Source organism: Lithobates pipiens, unplaced genomic scaffold, assembly GCF_037356315.1.
Source record: "Lithobates pipiens isolate NorthernLeopardFrog02 unplaced genomic scaffold, aLitPip1_a1.2 Scaffold_16, whole genome shotgun sequence".
Taxonomy (NCBI): Eukaryota; Metazoa; Chordata; class Amphibia; order Anura; family Ranidae; genus Lithobates; species Lithobates pipiens.
In genome coordinates, this window is record NW_027507748.1 from 191,420,577 (window position 1) to 191,438,026 (window position 17,450).

Here is a 17,450-nt window from a genome sequence, read left to right on the forward strand (position 1 = left end):
TTTCTGAAAAGCTTGGTCCAATATTTGCTGCAAACAAGGACCCTTGCTCACCTTACTAAGATAGGGTGACCGGATCTGTCCCTGGATTGCATGGGCAGCGCCAGGTGCAGGCCTATCCCCGGTGGGTGCTTAGGCGAGGGGGTGGTCCACCCCGGGTGTCACACACTGGAGGGTGTGCCAGGCTGGCATCCCCTGCTGTGTCAGCTTTGAATCACTGGGTGCACGCTTTCGCACAAGCCCCAGCTTCTGGTTTTCTCCTTTTCTCCCGCCTACTAGACCGCTCCTACCTATGATAGACAGCACATGTCCTGGCAGTGGATAAGTGTGCTGTCTATCATAGGTAGGAGCGGTCTAGTAGGTGGGACTTACGTGACGTGGGTGGGCTGGCCTAATACCCATCCAGTGTATGGCACCCGGGGTGGACTGCCCCCCTCTGCCTCAGCACCCGCCCAGAATCTGTGTGGTGATCCGGTCAGCTCTCCTCTCTGATCCCCTGCACAGGTGAGGCTGTATTGCTGGGCACAGATGAGGCTGCATTCCTGGGCAGAGGTGAGGCTGCATTCCTGGGCACAGGTGAGGCTGCATTGCTGGGCACTGGTGAGGCTACATTGCTGGGCACTGATTGGGCTGCATTGCTGGGCACAGGTGAGGCTGCATTACTGGGCACTGAACAGGCTGCATTAATGGGCACAGGTGAGGCTGCATTCCTGGGCACTGAACAGGCTGCATTGCTGGGCACAGGTGAGGCTGCATTCCTGGGCATGGAACAGGCTGCATTCCTGGGCACAGGTGAGGCTGTATTGCTGGGCACAGCTGAGGCTGCATTCCTGGGCACTGGACAGGCTGCATTGCTGGGCACTGAACAGGCTGCATTGCTGGGCACAGGTGAGGTGGCATTCCTGGGCACAGGTGAGGCTGCATTCTTGGGCACTGGTGAGGCTGCATTCCTGGGCACTGGCGAGGCTGCATTCCTGGGCGCATGTGAGGCTACATTCCTGGGCACTGGTGAGGTTGCATTCCCGGGCACTGATGATGCTGCATTTCTGGGCACAGGTAAGGCTGCATCCTGGACACTGGTGAGTCTGCATTCCTAGGCACAAGTGAGGCTGCTTCCTGGGCACAGGTGAGGCTGCATTCCTGGGCACAGGTGAGGCTGCATTCCTGGGCACAAGTGAGGCTGCATTCCTGGGCAATGGCGAGGCTACATAGATGGGCACAGCTGAGCCCTGCATTCTTTATGTAGCGCACTGCTGAGCCCTGAATTATTTATGTAGCACACTGCTGAGCCCTGAATTCTTTATGTAGCACACTGCTGAGCCCTGCATTCTTTAAGTAGTGCCTCCAGAGCCATGTATTCTTTATGTAGCACACTCCTGAGCCCTGCTTTCTATATGTAGCACGTTCCTAAGCCCTGTATTCTTTATGTAGCATGCTCCTGAGCGCTACTTAATTCCTGCATTCTTTATGTAGCATGCTCCTGAGCGCTACTTAATTCCTGCATTCTTTATGTAGCATGCTGCTGAGCGCTATTTAATTGCTGCATTCCTTATGTAGCGCGTTCCTTAGCCCTGCATTCTTTATGTAGCATACTCCTTAGCCCTGCATTTTTTATGTATCACACTTCTCAACTCTGCACTGTTTTTTCTCTGTCTTATCTTCAAAACATTTGGTAGCCATATCTCCAAAAATTCTAATAAGTATCTTTTTTTTATCTTTATGGACGAAATGTGAGAAATAATAATAAATATATATGATATATCATACAATCTTTCCATAAACACATACTAAATACACTGCATATATCATTTGAAGAAAATATGCTTATAAAATAGTTTACCATTTGCCAATAGGATTTCAGTTTAAAAAATCTGGTCACTTTTTTCCTAAGAGGAAGTTTAGTGTCCTCAAGTTCACTACTAAAAGTTACTGGAGTATCCCATAGTTACCCTGAATCTATCCAAGTTCAAGTTCTATAATAAAGTATTAGGTTGTGTAAATAAATGGCACCACAATGCACATAGTACCATGGGTTAACCTGCAAGAAGAAGGCTTTATCAAGCGTTGCGGCAGCACACAAGTGTGGAGTCCACTCAGAATGGATTTTTCTGTTTTGCTAGGTGGTAGGTACGTTTAATCAAACATGGACTTTTTAAGGTGCTCAGGATAGCAATAGAGCGATGTTTTTAACAAAATTCCAAGTTCTGCTCTACTCTGGCCAATAAAAATTCTAATGATTATGTCACATTCCCACCAAGGTCTCTATAAGGTCGAATTAATAAACTGTGGAAACCCCCAGCTTGCAGACCCCCACAACCATTTGGCCAGGGTTGTGGGGAAACTGGCATTTTTTCCTCATCAAATTTGGGACAAGTTGCTACCCCCTGTCAAGGTACCATCCCAATGTTGAGGGCATGTAGTTCCCTCTTTCATGGCCAGCCAGGCTGCTTGCACAGCTACGGGTCTGGCATGGATTTTAGAGGGGCCCCAAACCTTTGCTTCTTGTTTTTCTTTTTGTGTGGGGTCCCCCCTTAAAACTGATAAATCTAAGGGTCTAGTATGGAATTTGTAGGAGACCCTTTTTTTTTCCGTTGTTTTGGGTGGGGCCCACCTTGACATCCATAACAGACTTTTTTCAAGGCTTAGAGTCTGGTATATATTTTTAGGGGGTGCCCAATTCAGTTTTTTTATGGGGTCCCCATCCCCCATTAACATCTCTTCCAGCTCCCCCCCCCCCTTTTCATTCAGCATTAGGGTCTGGCTACTTTGTATGCAAATAGAGGAAAGCAGTTGGGATCTGAAATCTACCGGCAATTTAAAAACACTTTTTTCAATGTTGTCCTTTAACCCTTTTGCTGCCAGGCCCTGCACTCCACTTTTAAACTCCGGTGGCCAGACCAATTTTGACATTTTTTCATTGCTTTTGGACCAGTATAATAAAAGGAAGGTGCTAGTGATTTTTTTAGATATGATATTTGCGCAAATGTTTATCAAAACAAAATTTTTGCTAAAAATACACTAAAATCATTATTAGTGGATACATCCATGGCAAAATTTACAAAAATACAAAATGTGCTCACCCCCTCAGGGACCACTGAATAGATGCCCAGGGTTCTTTTCCCAGTAGTTACCCTGCAATGCAGTAGCTTTCAACATGCCTACAACACTACAGTGCACAACAAGACACATACCATAAAGTGTGGTACGCTGCATTGCCAACAAAAGTTTTGGTTCTTGTTTTTTGTGAAATGCCAGTCCATTTAAAGTGTTACTAAATCCACAACAGTAAAATCAGTCTGTATATGCAGTAAAGCATGCTTGTTATACCCACGGTGGAACCTAAGGGGTTAATTCTCAGTATTGTGTAAAAAACTATTTGATCCTGTTTTTTTCTGTTTCTCCCCTTTTCCACTCTCCCCAAACCATCTCCTGGCAGAACAGAGGCTAGGGGACAAGCTGCACATGCTCAGTTTTGTGTGTATTGCTTGAGAGTTTTTTTTTTTCTTGGGAGAGTGCATGTGATCAGCACAGGGCCAATCAGCACTGTCCAGACAGAGGGTCAAAAGTCCTGCAGCCTTATAGGACAGTCAGAGCAGAATGAAAACTCCTTCTACAAGCTTTAACCAGGCACTGATAGAAGTCAAAAGACTGCTCTAACTGCTGATGAGAAAAGGCATTTAGCAATTTATTTTTTTAATAAAACTATTTTATTTCCATGTACTGTGGGAGACCAGATATAGTGAATGCAGGGTCCTGGGTTTAGTAACATTTTTAAATGATTTCACTGTCTTGTAAAGTGCAAAGGGACCCTTAGGTAAAAGCATTTTTTTGGTACTTATCGTTAATGTTCAGAAATATAAACAAAATCAAGTGAGTAATTAAATGTGCAATGAATGGCATTCTTCCTCATAATGGGCCCTAAACCACTAATCTGCTTTATGTGTGTAAAGCCTGCCTGGTATTTTATTTCCAGCCTGGATTTAGATACGTAATCAAAGGCACACAAATAAAGAACAAGCTCACGCACTATTCCCCTGACAGCAGGAGATTGTCCCTTTAAATCAGCCATTGACGGATGGAGGCAGGCTGCTGCCTGTAAATGGACTTTTCAGTCACATGACTCCTGTGCTTCCCCCCAATGACATCATTTCTCCAACAGCTTTACCACCTAGGCGAATGATGCTGAGGATAGCCAAGGGTCTGGGCTAAGTGATGTGCATTGCAGGTAAGAGCACAATGTCTGTGTGTTGCATATACAATCATTGCTGTGTTGTAATGCCATAGATGATGTTGCTAGTCTTAACACTGCAATTGTATGGACAGCTGACAGCACAAATGCTGCCATATGGGCCGTGAAGCAGAAGGCCTATTGTGCACATGAAGCCTCTTTGTTCTGCAATGGAAAACTGCATTCATAATCTACTGCGATGTTATATGTAGAATGTCAGACTGTGCTGTGTAACTAATGGCAGCGCCTAATAATTAATTATTCATTCACAGGCAATCCGATAACAGAGAATGGCCATGTTGTCTAACACACAAGTGCATTTAATGTTAACAGTAACTATATATATATATATATATATATATATATATATATATACTGTATATTTACACATGGGCTATTGTTATCATATGCTCTGCACCTGTAATCAAACTGTGCTGTACTATACCATGTATTGTATAACTGCTCTGCTATTAGGCCCCCTGATATTAGGCTATTAGGCCCCTTGAAATTAGGCTATTAGGCCCCCTGATATTAGGCTATTAGGCCCCTTGAAATTAGGCAATTAGGCCTCTTAAAATTAGGCTACTAGGCCCCCTGATATTAGGCTATTGGGACCCTTGAAATTAGGCCATTAGGCCCCTTGAAATTGGGCTATTAGGCCCACTTATATTAGGCTATTAGGCCCCCTTATACTAGGCTATTAGGCCCCTTGAAATTAGGCTATTATGCCCCTTGAAATTAGGCCCCTTGAAATTAGGCTATTAGGCCCCCTGATATTAGGCTATTAGGCCCCCTTATACTAGGCTATTAGGCCCCTTGAAATTAGGCTATTAGGCCCCTGATATTAGGCTATTAGGCCCCTGATATTAGGCTATTAGGCCTCTTGAAATTAGGCGATTATGCCCCTTGAAATTAGGCTATTAGGCCCCTTGAAATTAGGCGATTATGCCCCTTGAAATTAGGCTATTAGGCCCCTTGAAATTAGGCTATTAGGCCCCTTGAAATTAGGCTATTAGGCCCCTTGAAATTAGGCTATTAGGCCCCCTGATATTAGGCTATTAGGCCTCCTGATATTAGGCTATTAGGCCTCTTGAAATTAGGCTATTAGGCCCCCTGATATTAGGCTATTAGGCCCCCTTATACTAGGCTATTAGGCCCCTTGAAATTAGGCTATTAGGCCCCTGATATTAGGCTATTAGGCCCCTGATATTAGGCTATTAGTCCTCTTGAAATTAGGCGATTATGCCCCTTGAAATTAGGCTATTAGGCCCCTTGAAATTAGGCGATTATGCCCCTTGAAATTAGGCTATTAGGCCCCTTGAAATTAGGCTATTAGGCCCCTTGAAATTAGGCTATTAGGCCCCCTGATATTAGGCTATTAGGCCTCCTGATATTAGGCTATTAGGCCTCTTGAAATTAGGCTATTAGGCCCCCTGATATTAGCCTATTAGGCCTCTTGAAATTAGGCTATTAGGCCCCCCTGATATTAGGCTATTAGGCCTCTTGAAATTAGGCTATTAGGCCCCCTGATATTAGCCTATTAGGCCTCTTGAAATTAGGCTATTGGGTCCCCTGATATTAGGCTATTAGGCTCCCTGATATTAGGCGATTAGGCCCACTGATCTGCTCCTAGGCCCCTTGAAGTATACAGGTTACCTACAAAGGAACTATTAGCCATAATGTAGGGAGGAGGATTATTCTGATTGCAGGTTGTCAATTCTCTTAAAATATATGTCTTATCAGCAGCAAAATATTCTGTTGCCTTATGCCACAATACTGCTAAAATTCTGCTGCCATTTCTTAGGACATTTTGAAGTGTATTATGCTATGGAATATGTATTTATATTTAAAGAATATAAACTGTGCAAAAGTGATATTTCAATTATAAGTGGAGTCTGAGTCACCTTTAGTTTTTTTTTAAGCAGATCTAAACTTGTGAGTGAAGTGCCCCAGGTTGATGTCAGATGGTTGTTTAATTTACAGAGATACAGAGAAAAATGTAACATAAGCTTACCAATCATTAGATGTAGTGGCTGCATCTGTGTTCTCTGCTTTGGCTTTTTTTAACTCTTCTGTTTTCACCTGGTGATCTGTCTAGTAACACACAACTCTGGAGGAACAACAGGAGGCACAGCTGACTTCAGCATTGTCAATTTGGGGTGAGGGGAGCGTTAAATGTATTAGCAGATTTAGATACACAAGCAAATTGAAACTACGCTCCAGCTCAAACGTTATAATCAGTTACAGCAAACTGTTTTTTTTTCCTTTTGGGATAAAGGTTTTGAATGAATAAATAAAAGCTAATCATTTTAATCACTCCAGCAAGTGGTTTGTTTCATCCATGAAAACTGATACATTCTGCTGGAGAGCTTGCTGTCTGTATCACCAGATGAAAATAGAAGAAAAAAAGCCTAAAAAGGAAACTAATGCAGCCATCACATCTAAGGTTTGGTAAGCTGCAATATAATACATGTTTGCTTTTGGTTTTAATACAGCTTTAAGCACTTGTTCTTTGAAAATACTATCTGGCAAATTTTCCCACAAATTATAACTTAGTTGCTCAATAATCGAGTTTTAGCAGGCTTTCATGTTGGCGACAAGATCACCAGCAACAATTGCTCTTCATTCACCACTATGAACTTGGCTATAAATCACTGAAGGAGAGCAATTGGTAATAGAGCACACCACCCAATGCTATAGTACTAGTTTAGCTTGTACCAACAACAAATCAATTTGCAGGCAGAAGTGACCAGCGACCCTAGCGATTTCCTGCTACGAATTTGCCAGTCTGACATCGGCCCAAGTGAAGAGAAAAGGTAGGAAGTTAAAGTATAAGTAAACCCTAAAAATGAACGTCTCTTATTTGGTCCCTTTTTAGTCTGTTATATACAGTATATAATTGAATGCATTGGTTTATATATATTTATTTTCCTAGTCCTATCCTGAAAAGTAAGTCCACCCACTACAGGAGGTGTATGGCTTCAAACCAGATTATTTTCCTTCATGCCTTTTCAGTTGGGAAATACCCCTGTTGGCACAGCTACCCATACAGCATTAAAAAGGAACTCCCCAGTGTGTAAAACGTACATTCTACATCTGTCTGCCACCACAATGGCATAAATTGTCAAAGGCTTCTTATGATTATGTGTTGAAGCAAATATCCGAACATCACCTTCTAGGTCACATCAGCCATATTACAAACAGGGCATTTACAAGTCCTGGTATCTTTGTGGGCTTTAACAGGACTCCAAACAATGACATTGTCTTGTAAACTCTTCTAGCTATGTGGCTTTTATGGAGTTTCACAGTAAAATAACTGCCAACACGTGCCAACCAAGCATTGCATGACTGGGACAAATACACTTACAAAGCTTACAGATGGGCATTCTCTTAATACAGACACTTTTACCTTCTTTCAGCCTTGAAGTAGTGAAGGAGACAGTGCTCGGGGGTTTCAGGTGTTTCATTCTGTACTTTCTCACAACCAGCGACAACAAGCTACTCCACAACCTCGCCAGGGGCATTTTTCGTTTGGTGCACCACATCTTTAGTCATAGCAGACTGCATCAACATATTCTCAATATTGTAAGCCTGTGGCTTTTTTTTAACAAATGCATATTTTCATCTGCACTTTAGAGAACACTTTTGCCCACCAGAGCCACACCAAGGTTATCCCGAGAAACCTCCTGGCTTCTTTGGTCTCCCGCTCCCCACACAACACAGTTTCATCTGCAGGCCAGCATAATGTCCTCTCTCATTCCTGGCACGCCAAAAGTTTCTGCCTTGTTTCTCTGCTCTGCACCACACATTTTTCCCTTCCTCTGCACATACGTCTGATTTCTCCTCATGCCTTTCCCTGCTGTGCTCCCCAGGCTTTGATAGGAGGGGTTAAAGTCCAGGCAAAGGTTGCAGCCAAATAGCCTTTGGCTCCCCTTCCTGCCATCTCCTGCAAGACTGCGGAAATAGAAAGCTCTAGTCCAGGGAGGCCTCCAAGCTTGTGGTACCTTTCCCTTGTCTACACAAGAATTACTTTTTACAGGGGTTCTCTGAATCACCCAAATTTTGCCCGCTGGCTATTTGGTCTGATTTAGTCTGCCTATCTGTAAGTCTAGATAGGTCTGGACACATACTCTAACTCTTCTGGGAGTGAGGAATGTCTGGTAACTCGCTGAGCTCTGTGGTTCCTTCTGTCAATTCCATAGAGCGCAACTGTCCCTTATTTCGAGGGACTGTCCCAGATTTTGAGCAACGTCCCTCTGTTCCTCTTTCCCCCCCATTTGTCCCTCATTTTGGTCTGATCTATATAGTTATATATAAAATGCACTCTTTATCTTTCAAAAAGCGTTTCCCAGTGCTAAACCTTTCATCCAAATTCTAAATTATTGCATTTCTTAATTTTAAGAGCCAGTATAAAGGAATAGTAGTGGTAAAAAAAGCCCTTGTAGATTTATTTAACCTTTTTTTTCGATTAATTCTCCTTCAAGGGGGTGTGGCAGGGGCCGGTTCCTATGCTTACATACGTTTGCTAGTAGGTGTCCCTCATGCCTATCTCAGAATGTTGGGAGGTATGGTCAGTTCTTACCTCTAAAACATTCAGTAGTGATATAACAACCAGTGGGATGAATCACAGGCCCTAGCAGAGAGCATGCTAAGCGACACACACAAGTGTCGGATAATGGCAGTGCCCACAGCTCCTGAACAGTGCAAACATTTAAAGTATAACTAAAGGCAAACTTTTTTTTTCTAGTTTTGGATGGAGCGGAGAGGGATTAGAACTCCTATCAGTTTTTATTAATGTCTGTGCCCCCCCCCATCCACCCCCACAGGGAGATCCACCCTCTCTCTATGGGGTCATTTACTAAGATGAATGCGCTGCGCTGGTTCATACCTTAATTCGTGCGCCTGATAAATCATTAATTGAGCGCGTGAACCGGCGCATGCATAGACGCTACAGCAATAATAATATGGCATTGATAATAGCGCACGCCATATCATTAAGAGTCCATTCACACAGGGGCAACACGACTTCCAGCGTGACTTTGGGAGGCAACTTGGACACGACTTGAGTATGAATCACAGCGTGACTTGGGCAACTTCAACACGACTTTAAGTCGCCCCCAGGCCAGGCGACTTTGGCTGTGGCCAATCACAGAATAATCAGCTCTCGAGGGGGAACTCCATACCAAATTTTTTATAAAAAACCGGCATGGTTCCTCTCCAAGAGCATACCAGGCCCTTAGGTCTGGTATGGATTTTAAGGGGAACCCCACGCCAAAATAAAAAAAATGGCGTACCAGACCCTTATCCGAGCATGCAACCTGGCAGGCCACAGGAAAAGAGGGGGGGAATGAGAGAGTGCCCCCGCCTCCTGAACCATACCAGGCAACATGCCCTCAACATTGGGAGGGTGCTTTGGGGTCTGACCCCAAAGCACCTTATCCCCATGTTGATGGGGACAAGGCTCTCATCCCCACAACCCTTGCCCGGTGGTTATGGCGGTCTGTGGGCAGGGGGCTTATCAGAATCTGGAAGCCCCCTTTGACAAGGGGACCCCCAGATCCTGACCTCCCCCGTGTCAAATGGACCCCTGCCATTTCACAAAAAAACGTCAGAAATGTTAAAAATGACAAGAGACAGTTTTTGACAATTCATTTATTTAAAATCTTCTTCTTTCCATCTTCTTTGGGTCTTCTTCCTTCTTTCCATCTTCTTCGGGTCTTCTTCCTTCCTTCATCCTTTGGTTTTTTGTGGGGATGAGGCCTTTGTCCCCAGGTTGCGTGCTTGGTTAAGGGTCTGGTATGGATTTTGGGGGGGACCCCCACGCCATTTTTTTAAAAATGTTGGCGCAGACTTCCCCTTAAAGTTCATACCAGACCTAAGGGCCTGGTATGGATTTTGAGGGTGACCCCCAAGCCATTTTTTTTTTTAATTTTGGCGCGGGGTTCCCTTAATAGCCATACCAGACCTGAAGGGCCTGGTATGGAATTTCGGGGGAACCCTCACACATTTTTTTTTCTTAATCTAGTTTTTTTTCTTAATGCTGTTTTTAACAATGAACTTTTATGTGTATTGCTGGCTCATCCCTAATGCTAACCTGACCTGTGTGCAAAAATCCTTTAAAAAAACCATAAAAGTGAACCAGCGTAAAAAAAAAAAAAAAAAGTCAAGTTGAGAGGTGCGCCCGTTCAACCTATGCAAATGCATTTATGTTGCTTGACATTTACTAAGATTTTGCCGACGCGGTGAACCAAAGCATTTGAACGTGCACAAATGCCGCTTTCCCATGCGCAGTGCATAAATTGACCTCACGCAGTCCTGAGTGTACTTGGAGGCACAGCAGGCTTGTTCAGAAAAAGTTACTTTCTCATTCTATTTTGGGCATATTTGTTACTTGGGCAGTTATTACTATATTTCCTCACATCACCCCCATAATATTGGCACTTCTTGCTTCTTTAAATTTTGAGTTGAAGATGCCGTGTGCCATGTCTATAGTGGCGCACCGATCGCCTCCTCCCGTGCGCCGAGATTACTATAATAAATGGGGAATTGTGCTGTGTTACATGCGCAAATGTTTTGTAAATACGTTGCGCATCGGCGTGAGTCGCAACTCATGGCGCAAAGCATTTGTAAATCAGCCCCCATGTGTCCTGTTTACCGTTATCTTTGAAAGTGAAAGTAAAGGAAAATTCCAAATTTTGGATTGTTCCCAGAAAAGTAATAGAGGGAAAATCTTCCAATGGGAACACTAGTCCTGGTGACCTGGCAGTCCCCAAGGAATTCCCTTAATTTGCAGGAATTTCCTCTCACTTCCTCTTTGGTTATGACACAGAAAGCGAAGGGAAATCTCTGCAATGTGGAACAGATGGTAAAATAAAAAATCCAACAGGGGTTATAACCTTCCCTTACTCTATCCAAAATGAAAAAAAAAGTTTTGCCTATAGTTTTACTTTAACATACCACCTGCTAGACAGGTAAGCATTAGTAACCTATTTTTGCAGGGTGGTTATATCTGTTTTGTTGTTCTAGCAACAAGGTTCATATACCAAATCTCAATATACTTTCTACTCAAGTTTATAGGGACTAGAGCAGCCAGCACCGAAAATAATTCTGTGGGACAAAATTGCAAAGCTGGTCAAACAGAATCTGAACTGCCATGTGTATTGCTCAAATAAAGTCAATATCATTTGCTACAAATGCTCGTCAAATGCAGAAGAAATGCCAATTACAGGAAACTTGTTACAAACATTTGTAGCATAGCTCCCAACTATCCCTGATTTTGAGGGACTGTTTCTGATTTGGAACAAAGTCCCTCTGTCCCCTTTTCCTCCTCATTTGTCCCTCATTTTGGTCTGATCGATATCATTATATATAAAATGCACTTTTTATCTTATTAGCCCTTGTACACACGGTCGGACATTCCGACAACAAAAGCCGTCGGATTTTGTCCGAAACTGGTGTTGCATACACACGGTCGGACAAAGTTGTGGGAAAATCCGATAGTTCGGAACGTGATGACGTTATTTAGTTACGACGCGACTACGTTCAGGCTAGTAGTCAATAGCTTTGGTCTCGTAATTTGATCTGAGCATGCATGGCACTTTGTCCGATCGGAATCCTCTACAAACGATTGGACAAAGCCCAATCGGATCATGTTGTCGGAAAATGTTTATATCCAGCTCTCAAACTTTGTTGGTAGGACATTCCGACGGAAAAAGTCAGATGAAACCCACACACTGTCAGATTATCCGACAATGCGGTCCAATCGGACATTTTCCGTCGGAATGTCCAACCGCGTGTACAAGGGCTAAAAGTTTTAAAAGTGCTAAATCTTTCATCCAATTTCAAAATTGCTACAATTGTAAATTTCAAAAGCCAGTATAAAGCAATAGTAGTGGTAAAAAAAAGTACTTGTGTGTTTAAAGGGTAACTCCACTTTCGTGGGGGAAGAAATAGAAAACAAAACAAAATTATATAGCGTATACAATTGCCACACAAGTCATATTTTAATTTAATGTTATTAAAAATGACCTTACTTTTTCAATCTGCAGCTCTGTAATTTTCTGAAAATGCAATGCGATATGGCTACCTGGAGTTGTTCTGTACACAGAATGTGTACTGACCACTCCCCAAAAACATAATTTCCTGCTTGTGCGTTTGGCTCATTGATTTTCTTAGTTTGCCTAAGATACAAGTCAGATTTCAGGATTTTCAGATTTCATTTGCAACAAAAATGTCATTTTTAGTGAGATACTCCCAATAGGAACATTTATAAGGGGATGCAGGTCAGGCAGCTTTCCCTATTAGTGTTCTGCAGGTGCACAGCTGATTGATAATTATGAAGCCACTCCCATTAGACCCACTGAGCACGGGGGCACAGAGGATCAAACAGTGATCTCTTCAGAATAACAAAAGGTAGGAATCTGCAACAAACGTTATAATCCTTGCAATATACATAGATCACCCAGAGGGGAATGTTTTTTCCCAACAAAGGTGGAGTTACCCTTTAATTAATCTTTATTTTTTTTTATAATTCTCCTTCAAGGGGGCATAGCAGGGGTGTGTCCTATGCTACATACTTTTGCTTTTAGGGGTCCCTTGGTCCTATCTCAAAAAGTAGGTATGTTTGTAGTAACATATTACTGTCTTGTAATTTTATACCTTGTTTATCATCATTCTGCTATTTATATATAATATTATAAAATGTAATAGTAATGATACCCAGAGAATATATTCTGCGCTACTATCTGTACTGTGTGATTTAATCATATTATAATAAAATGAGGCTAATCTGTTATCCGGTTTCATTTTGTAGGTCAGTTGACAATGACATGGGAGTCCTGTTTATGTATTCATTGCAATTTATGGAAACCAAGTGCCATCATACCCTTTACCAGTTCTGTGATTGTGAATTAGCAGAAAAGAAGAGAAGAGGTGAAGAACGTGTTACAACCTACTAACAAAAAAGGTAAAACTACCTAAAAATTCTTCTTCCTGTCAGTACAGGAAATGATAGGTAACCTCTCCAATGGGGAAACCGACAAAGACACATTCCTGATTTCACTATTTCTTATCTAGGCATCACAGGGACAGCAAGGAAGGGAAAAACACCCCAGTGTATTAATAGACAGAGATAAAACAGTGACATAATTTTTACCCCTTCCACAGACAGGCTATCCAAAACAAAAACAAAAAACAAATTGCCTGGGTTTAGGCTATAAATCAGTAAAGGAACAATGTATAATGGTAACTTCCTCAATAGGGACACATAAGCACTGGGCTCTGCATAAAATGCTTTCCAGACCAGGTTCTGGTAACACAGGGGTGTCAAACTCAATTTCACTGTGGGCCACATTAACAGTATGATTTCCCTCAAAGGGCCAGTTGTATCTGGGATCCTCTACATATGGAGTGCAGAGTTCAGGAATGCATTACTTACGAGTTCAGGAATGTGCTAGATACAGAGTGCCGGATTGCATTATGCACAGAGTGAGTACAGTTCCACCGGTGCCCTATGCACAGTTAAGGGGTGCTCTATGTAAAGAATGCAGGGTTTAGTGGTGTGCTACATACAGAGTGCAGGGTTCAGGAGTGTGTTATTGAATACAGAGTTCAGGGGTGTGTGGTGTACAGAGTGCAGGTTTTGGGGGTGCACTATGCACAGTGTGCAGCTACCAAAGCTTCCTCACATCTCTCTTTTCTGCTTTGCCCAACTCTAGTACCTCCCTGTGTAGGTGACTCTTGCCTTGCAGAGAGATCATTCTCTCTCTCAGATTCTGGAGATCTGTTCCTGCTAAGCCCCGACATGAATGCATGCAGGGATCTGTGAGTCCTGGGAACCACTGAGAGCAAAGGCTTTTGTGTTTACAAGGGACAGCAGGGAGTGGGAGCTGAGGGTGAGAGCCGGAGGTGGCAGAATTGAGTTCTGCCACATTCTAGCTGCAAAACTGGATGCAAGAGCAGCATGACAAGGCTTGGTGGGCTGGGTTCAGACCACGGGCTTGTGTTGACATACAGTATCTCAGAAACATAAGTACACCCCTCACATTTTTGTAAATATTTTATTATATCTTTTCATGTGACAACACTGCACTGAAGAAATTACACTTTGCTACAAGTTATGCGTGTAAAGCTTATATAACAGTGTAAATCTGCTGTCCCCTCAAAATAACTCAACACACAGCCATTAATGTCTACCAACCAATGGCAACAAAACTGAGTACACCCCTAAATGAAAATGTCCAAATTGGACCCAATTAGCCATTTTCCCTCCACTGAGTCATGTGACTCATTAGTGTTACAAGGTCTCAGGTGTGAATGGGGAACAGGTGTGTTAAATTTAGTGTTATCACTCTCATTCTCTCATACTGGTCACTGGAAGTTCAACATGGCACCTCATAGAAAAGAACTCTCTGAGGATCTGAAAAAAAGAATTGTTGTTCTACATAAAGATGGCCTAGGCTATAAGAAGATTGGCAAGACCCTGAAACTGAGCTGCAGCCTGGTAGCCAAGACCATACAGCAGTTTAACGGGACAGGTTCCACTTAGAACAGGCCTCTCCATGGTCGATCAATGAAGTTGAGTGCACATGCTCAGCATCATATCCAGGGGTTGTCTTTGGAAAATAGACGTATGAGTGCTGCCAGCATTGCTGCAGAGGCTGATGGGGTGGGGGGTCAGCCTGTCAGTGCTCAGACCATACGCCGCACACTGCATTAAATTGGTCTGCATGGCTGTCATCCCAGAAGGAAGCCTCTTCAAAAGATGATGCACAAGAAAGCCAGCAAACAGTTTGCTGAAGACAAGAAGACTAAGGACATGGATTACTGGAACCATGTACTGTGGTCTGATGAGACCAAGATAAACTTATTTGGTTCAGATGGTGTCAAGCATGCGTGGTGGCAACCAGGTGAGGGGTATAAAGACAAATGTGTCTTGCCTACTGTCAAGCATGGTGGTGAGAGTGTCATGGTTTGGGGCTGCATGAGTACTGCCAGCACTGTGGAGCTACAGTTCATTGAGGGAACCATGAATGCCAACATGTACTTTGACATACTGAAGCAGAGCATGATCTCCTCCCTTCGGAGACTGGGCCACAGGGCAGTATTCCAACATGATAACGACCCCAAACACACCTCCAAGATGACCGCTGCCTTGCTAAAGATGGGCTGGCCAAGCATGTCTCCAGACCTAAACCCTATTGAGCATCTGTGGGGCATCCACAAACGGAAGGTAGAGGGAGACTCTCTGAGGACACTGATTTAAGGGGGGCGCTCTGGGGACCCTGATATAAGTGTCAGGTGTGACTGTGTGGCAATGTCAAATGGTTTATATAGCTCACAGCATCACGGGTCAGGTAGAGGGCCCCTTAGCAGAATTTTTCTTAGGACCCCAGGGAGGTCAGGTTTGGCACTGCTGGTACATGAGGCCTTGCCTCATATGCTGAGCCTGCTCCCGTTACTGGTACACAGTCAAGACATGTCATACTTTCTAGGATACAGAGTTGACCGCCTTATTGCAAATGTGGGGCCCTAGCTCGCACTCGCCTAATGGTTCGCAGGACATTTGCTCTGTACCTTTGAAGGAGCCCCACAGTGGTGTAGTGGTTAGCACTTTCACTTAGCAGCAATAGGGTCGCTGGTTCAAATCCTAACCACAACACTATCTGCCTGGAGTTTGCATGTTCTCCCTGTGCCTGCGTGGGTTTCCTCTGGGTACTCCAGTTCCCTCCCACACTCCAAAGACATGCTGGTAGGTTAATTAGCCCTTGTCTAAAAAAAATTTTGCCTTAATATGTGTGTGTATGTCAATGTTGTATGTGTTTGTAAGTGTGTCAGGACCTTACAGGGTAAAGGACCACACAAAGCCGCAGATGGGCTTGCAGGTGGCAAGAAAGCACCCTGAGGCGATTCAGTTCGCATAGGCAGTGCTATGCAAGTAACTCATTCAAAGATACTATGATCTGGAATCCTGTTACCTTATGATAATAGGGTTTACTATATCATTGGAATCCTTGTCAACTGGGGTCTCTTCTACAGTCACTAGACTTTGTGGTCACATTCACCTAATTCCTCACTGTTTCTGGCTGCGAAGACACTAAAGGGGGGATTTACTAAAACTGGTACACACAGAATTTGGTGCAGCTGTGAAAAGTAGCCAATCAGCTTGTTCAATTTTTCAAGGTTTTGACAATGAGCATGTCTAATCGCCGGCTATTGCCGACAATAGTCCCATCCGAATTGGTGTGACTCCGACTTTGCGGCGCAGCACCGATTCCCAAAAGTAGTTTCTGCACTACTTTTGGTGACTTTGGGGACAATTTCAATAGACATCTGTGCAGGAACCCACACAGATGTCTCTGAAATCGCTCCCGAAGTCAGACTGAAATGCGGGTTTGAAATCATGCGAGATCAGCTTAAAACGTAGAAGCTGATTGGTTATTATGCACAGCTGCACAAGATTCTTGTTTTAGTAAATTTTCCCCTAAGAGCCCTTTCATACTGCCAGTGCAGGGGCGCCGACGGAAAAGCTTTACCGTTGTTTTTGCTGCGCTTTTCGGGTGGTATCGGGGCACTTTTAACCCCCGCTAGCGGCCGAATAAAGGGTGAAAAGCACCCGCAAAGGCACTTTACAGGTGCTTCGGCAGCGCTGCCCATTAATTTCAATGGGCAGGGGTGCTTTAGGAGCGGTGTATACACCGCTCCTAAAGTGCCTCAAAGAAGCTGCTTGCAGAACTTTTTGACGTCCTGCCAGCGCAGCGCCCCAGTGTGAAAGCACTTTTTTTAGGTGCTTTACAGGCACTATTTTTAGCGCTAAAGTGCCTGAAAAACACCTCCAGTGTGAAAAGGATCTAAGTCTCATGCCTTTCCCATCAGAGTCTATTGATGATCTCTTCTTAGCCTTTTAGGCAGCCATCGGTCACAGTGACCATTTCTTGCTTTGATTCAGGGTTACTCCCCTTTAGTCTCCCCCTGGTGGGACTATTTTTGAGAAATCACAATTTCCTGCTATTGGCCTAAGGTTTAAAAGAGGCCCTTTGGAAACGTAATGATATGGTACCTTCTGAACTTCTTCTAGGGATCAGCTGTTGTCCCCAGTCTCAGGTCTTTCTGAGCTCTTTAAGTTGCAAAGACATTCCTATTACACCCACTTGTGGAAGAACCTGATGGTTCTGGACACATCTAAGCATTTGCTGGATTTGTTTTAGTTTTGGAAAAGTTTTGCTAA

The 17,450-nt window shown here is 43.6% G+C and overlaps 1 protein-coding gene across 4 annotated transcripts in view; it reads left to right on the forward strand.

Moving 5' to 3' along the window:
- The first annotated feature begins 4,066 nt into the window (after positions 1–4,066).
- CLCN4 (chloride voltage-gated channel 4) overlaps positions 4,067–17,450 on the forward strand; it is a 99,047-nt gene continuing 85,663 nt past the window's right edge. For all 4 annotated transcript variants that reach the window (XM_077480849.1, XM_077480847.1, XM_077480848.1 and 1 more), the window contains exons 1-2: positions 4,067–4,222; positions 13,038–13,190. The gene's annotated coding sequence lies outside the window, so the exon portion shown is untranslated. The remainder of the gene's footprint in view (positions 4,223–13,037; positions 13,191–17,450) is intronic.